The sequence below is a fragment of the Rhinolophus ferrumequinum genome, chromosome 3 (genome assembly GCF_004115265.2).
Source record: "Rhinolophus ferrumequinum isolate MPI-CBG mRhiFer1 chromosome 3, mRhiFer1_v1.p, whole genome shotgun sequence".
In the NCBI taxonomy this organism is placed as follows: Eukaryota; Metazoa; Chordata; class Mammalia; order Chiroptera; family Rhinolophidae; genus Rhinolophus; species Rhinolophus ferrumequinum.
Genome location: NC_046286.1, coordinates 101,552,968 through 101,558,967, shown reverse-complemented (window position 1 = coordinate 101,558,967; position 6,000 = coordinate 101,552,968). Strand labels below are relative to the sequence as shown.

General features: G+C 45.9%; 1 pseudogene; it reads left to right on the top strand.

The window, feature by feature from the left end:
* Positions 1-294: 294 nt before the first annotated feature.
* Positions 295-977, top strand: LOC117020717 (60S ribosomal protein L28-like; annotated as a pseudogene).
* The last annotated feature ends 5,023 nt before the right edge of the window (positions 978-6,000 follow it).

Genomic DNA, 6,000 nt, shown 5'->3' with positions numbered 1-6,000 from the left:
AACGTTTAAAAAATGTAGACTAATGCAGAGCAGGACGCTGAAAACTGTGTGAAATAGGATCCTAATGGTGTGAAACAGTGACCCACCTTCACCTCTGTGTATGGGTGCATGCATGTATACAAGTGTGTATGTCTCTCTTTCATTCCATGAGTACCCAGAGAAATGTGTGTACTTATCATGAAGGCAGTCTCCTTCATGATAAGTTGTACACAGGTGACCTTGGGCGAGGCAGGAGGAAACAGAGAAGGAGTCAAGCATAAGTGGAATAAGAAAATGCTACATTAAAAGTAAACAATGTGCTCTTTCTGCCTCCTGCTGTGCAGTAAAAAGAGCTATCACCATCTCCGTGCATTGCAACGGATGGCTGTGCGCAACTGCTCCAGCTTCCTGATCAAAAGGAACAATGGTGTTTCCCCAAAAAGAAGACCTAACCAGAAAATAAGCCCTAGCGTGATTTTTCAGGATGCTCCCAATATAAAATAAGCCCTACCGTATTTCCCTGAAAATAAGACCGGTTCTTATGTTAATTTTTGCTCCAAAACATGAATTAGGGCTTATTTTATATTACAGGCATCCTGAAAATTCATGCTATGGCTTATTTTCCAGTTAGGTCTTGTTTTCGGGGAAACATGGAAGCAGCTGTGCAGCATGGAGCCCAGAGATGTGAAGGCCCGCAACTCCTTCCGCTCCCACAGGCTGATTCACTGCAAGGTAGTGGAGCTAGCGGCCCACAGCAAAAGTGTGGTGGTCATTGTGAAGCAGAGATCCAGGCAGCGAAAGCCAGCCACCTCTTACGTGCGGACCACCGTCAACAAGAATGCCCAGGCCACCCTCAGCAGCATCCGGCACAGGATCCGCAAGAACAAGTACCGCCGGGACCTGCACTGGCCACCATCCACAGAGCCAGCACCATCCTGCACCGCCAGAAGCCCGTGATGCTGAACAAGAAGCGGGCTCGCCCTGCCAAGAGCTCCTGAGCACCTCCCTCCCAAAGCAATAAAGCATAAAGCGTCAGCCAACTTTCTCCAACCAAAAAAAAAAGTAAATGATATGCAATGTAAAGAATCATTATCGTGCACTTAACATAAAATAATGTGTGTGTATTAGTCTGCTAGGGCTGCCAAAACAAAATATCAGAGTGGGTGGCTTAAACAACAGACTTACTTTCTCAGTTTTGGAGGATAGCCGTCCAAGATCAAGGTGTGGGCAGGATGGTTTCCTTCTGGGGCCTCTCCTGGGCTTGCAGGTGGCCGCCTTCTCAGGATGTACTCACCTGGTCTTTTCTCTGTGCACACATGCATCCCTGGTGTCTCTTTATGGGTCCAAATTTCCTCTTCCTGTAAGAACACTGGTTGTATTGGATTAGAGACCACCCTACTGGCCTCCTTTTTAACTCAATCACATTTTTGAAGGTCCTATCTCCAAATATAGTCACATTCTGAGGTGCTAAGGGTTAAGACTTTGACATATGAATTTGGAAAGGACCTGATCCAGACCATATCAGTGTGGATATGTATGTGTGTGTACATACATATATGCATGTATATGTGCATATATGTGTATGTATATGTTAATATATACACACGTGTATGTATGCATATATAAAAGCTCTGACTGATCACCCTGTACGCTCCCCGACTTTGCTAACATCCAATATGATGTCTTCTAGACTTCTTGTTGAAGGAGATTTGGTCACTTTTGCTCTCTAAAAAAATATTTTTATAGGGTTGTACTTGTATATTTTCTGAGTTTTTTGAATTCCAGTCGAAAACAATAGTTACTCTGTTGCTTCATTTTAGGTACATGCCATGGGTTAGCATAATCCTCTCTGATAACAGGATGTTTATGAAATGACACATAGCCTTCTCTTCCCTGGAGGTCCAATGGTTAGAGGTCAAACTCTGGCAGCTCAATGACATTTCTTCTCCTCATGAAATTTGTATCTTTGCCCCCTACCATTTCTTTGTCTTGTGTATTGCTCTGTGACCTTTTCAAGACAATTTCACTCCCCCCAACACACACTTATTTTTCTTTCCCCTACACTTTTTGGTTTCACCTAATTCAGTTCCACGATTTTGAAGTTGTCTTCTCCCATACCAAAACCCCAGAAACCCATACTGAATGACAACCCGACACAACCTAACGAAAGCAGATATGCCCCATCTTCAAAGCCTGATTTATAAAAAGAACAGTCTGTGTTTTCTTTGGAACATCCATTGTGGATTTGGTGTTGTGCTCTCTCCATGCCCTATCTTCCCAGGCTCACAGAGATGTGGGAAGTGTTTTTGTTTGCTCTAGAAATGCTTCAAATAAGCCTTCAGATCTCTCCTCTTTTTTTTCCTTTTTGCAATCGCTCTCGATTGGACGTGCAAACCATAAATTAGATGGAAAAAAGTAGACCTGCATGGCCTGTTAAACAGACCATGCTGCGCTAGTTGTATGTTGTGTCATTCCTCAAACCAAATGCTGGAATTGTGACCACAGACATTTTGGAAGGACATGGAGCAGCAGAAGCCAATGGATTCTGGAAGTTCAGCCTCTGTGGTGGTGCGCAAAGAGCACTGGCCTTGGTCGGGTCCCACTCTGCTGTGTCCTCATCAGGTGACCTCACCTATACATCTTCTCACCTGTGCCAAAAACACTCCTGCTTAGTCTTCACTGGATGGCCAGGTAGGTTCTAGATCACACACAAATGTGCCCCGTAAATAGCAGAGCCCTGTGTAAATGGCAGAGCCCCGTGTAAATGGCAGAGCCCCGTAAATGGAAGGTAAGAAGCGTGTTAGTCTCATAAAAGTGAGAGGGCTGGCGGGGAGCCAGGAAGTCTGGGTTAGGTGTCCCCCTCGTTCCTCTCCTCCAAACCTCAGATTACTCACTGGGGACACAGGCGTACGTGAGCCAACCTCACAGCTGCCTATTGCAGTTGAACTATCCACAGGACATTCAGGCAGGATTTTCCCAGGCTGCTATATTATCCTGTTTCCTGTGTCAGAGAGTAAGAAGTCTGTCTCCCCGGGGACGCTGCTCTGCGGGATGGGATCTGGGGAGCAGAGCCCGCCGTGCCTGGGAAGCTTGGATCCTAGCTTTTGGAGACCACAGATTCTCCTCGGGTCTCACTCAGCCCCCAGCCCCTCCTTGGGGGTCTGCGTCTTCGTGAAGTGCACACCTGTGTGGCCTGGGGCTATGCTGCTTGGCCCAGCAGCTATCCTCGCCCTGCTTCCTGACAGGTTTCCCACGACCCTGAAAACACCACAAGGTGGAGTCAACCACTCAATCTCCCTCAGGGAGAAGAAAGCTAACACACTCTACCCCTGATCAGAGTGCAGTCTCCCTGCCAAGTGTGATTATCTCCCTCAAGCACAGTCCAGAAGGTGGGGTGGCAGAATGCCCTCTGCTTACCCATCAGCCCAGACCAAGTTTGCAAAGCTATCTTCACAAGCAATGCCCAGTCTTCACCAGCACACAACAGACAGGAAATGTGCCATGCATCTCTTCAGTATTCTTCCCGTGCCAGGCGTTCATTCACTCAGGTACATCTTCATACCTTTATTGAAACCTACCTGATTCCAAGCACAGGGCAAGGGACTGAGCACAAAGAGAGATAAGACATCATCCTTGCCCTTAAAGAGTCCTTGGTCTAGTGAGAGACGAGCACAGAGAGGCATGGGCACCCAATAAGCACTTGATTGGTGAGCAAATGGAAGCTCAGTGCCCACAGTTTGAGTGCCCACCTTGTCAGTGTGGACCTATTTGTCTTCACAATCCGAGAGGTATCGGCTGTGGCTACAGAACAATCCAGTCTGATGGACCTACCGGAGGCACCAGTCCTTGACCTTCACCCCTGAAGACCAGGTCTCTGGTAATCCACGAAACAAGTCACTAATGGTTTAAAATTATAAGTAGGAAGGGATGGATACTGGTTGTGACTGAAAAAAACATCACACTTTGGGGTCTTTGTCTGCATTGGAAAAATTATTTTTCCTGTTCAGTAATTGAAGCCAGTGATGACACAATTGGTTAGAAAAATAGATTCTCACAAATACTTAGAATACAAATTGCTAATGATAAATGTCCACTACCATGTGCCTGTGTATCTTTCAAGGGAAGCTGTGTGCCTAATGCTTGTGGGATAAATCTGTCACCAGAGCTCCCGCCCCATCTGAGCGTGCCAAGGGCTTGCTCTGCTGCCCACAAGGAACGTGGAAAGGGTCCTGCTGACCGCTTGTGCCAGAGGCTCCTCCTGGCTCTGCCCCCTTCCAGCTACGCCAGCACCCACTTCTCCCAGCACTCCTCCTGAGTCATCCTCCCTCACCCACCCACTTCAGAGCCTGTTGGCACACATGCATGTGGTTTGCATATGCCATGGCAGAGGTCTGCCAACCGTCACATCACTGCTTCTCCTCTAAACCTTCCAACCACTGGTTTATCTACCTAATGTGTATTCTCTTTGGAGAATTTTTTTTTTTTAGCTTGGCAGAATAGAAGTTATATATACATGCTTTGTAGGCGAGGGAAATAAACATATACCTAATTGTAATCTTACTCTTTGGTTAGAAAAATAAATTATCACAAATGCTTATAATACTAATTGCCAATCGTTATAAATACCCATCAGTTTCACTATGATATTAGTACTGTGATCGCAAATGTTGGTAAATGTGAACTGAACTATTTCTCCCAGGACCTACCACTCAAACCTATACTTGTCTGTTAACAAAAACCTTGCACATGTTTTCTCCAAAAATGTCTCAAGAGCACTGTGACCTAGATACAGCTACTTCCATTTTACAGATGAGGAAAAAGACGCTCAGAGTATTAAAGATCACATAGGTAGTAAGAACACAGATTTCTGCCCTGGTGTTCTGATATATGCCATTGTCTTTCACCCCTTTATAACTTCTGCACATGGTATACACAAGGGCCACTGCACTCATTATGACACAGCCCTTAAAACTATTCTACATGTTTCGTATCCAGCTCAGGGCTTGACACTTACAGGGGAAAAGAGCAAAGAGTCTGTGATCGAATGTGGATGTCTCCCCCTCCATCCTGACCACACTTAGGTCATAATCTCCTTGATGCCTGAGACCAGCTCTTCTACGTTCTTTGTAACTCAGTCTTGGGCACATAACAAGCTCACTCTGTACTTGTTGAATAAATTAATGAATATTTTTAGTAAAACAAGAGATTCTGTCCCCATTCCCTTGTATGTACGCTTTGGAGGTTATGCTGCAAAAAAATGAGTTGTCCGCAGCCATCTGGGGAACTCAGCTGCACTTGACCTCTGGGGTCAGTTCATTTCTCCCCCCTCTCTTCCTCCCCAGGGAATTAATCTCAGAAGGATTTCAAGCCACAACAGGAGCAAAGCTGGGTAAGGATGGGGCAAGATTATTCCAGGCTGGTAGCAAACGATGAGAAAGGTCTGTGTTATCTGTCTCTGATCTCTGGCTCCCATCAGCCACTTTGCAAAGCTGGCTCCATCCAAGGCACTTGAATAAGTGTCCCATGTTTCGAGGCAATAAATGGTATGTGTTTGCAGAGCTCTTTAGAGCAGTTTTTGATGGTTTTACAAGTTCCCACCAGAGTCTATTCCTGTGGAGCTGCCCTGAGGTCCAGGCACTGCCCTCCCCCAGACAAACGTGACTCTGGAGCAGTGAGTTTCCATTCGGAGGTTCACAGTGTGTTTGTCTTGGCCATTACCGATGCTCTGAGATTGGCCATTGCAACAACACAGGTCCCATCCGTGCTGCGTGCTTAGGAAACAGCTGAAAACACGGCTTAGGGCGCTGACGGAACCTACCTTTCTGCCTCTACTCTGAAATAAAGTGCGTCATTTTGAAACAAAATGGGGCTATGCTGACATCACTTATGGGGAAAATTATGGGAAAGAAAAGTGTAACATTACGAGACTATATTGGAATCTTGATGGCTGCTCATTCATTATACGGTGGTCACTAGTGTTTCTTTCTCTTCCCAACATCCAACATTGCAACAGCTGCATGT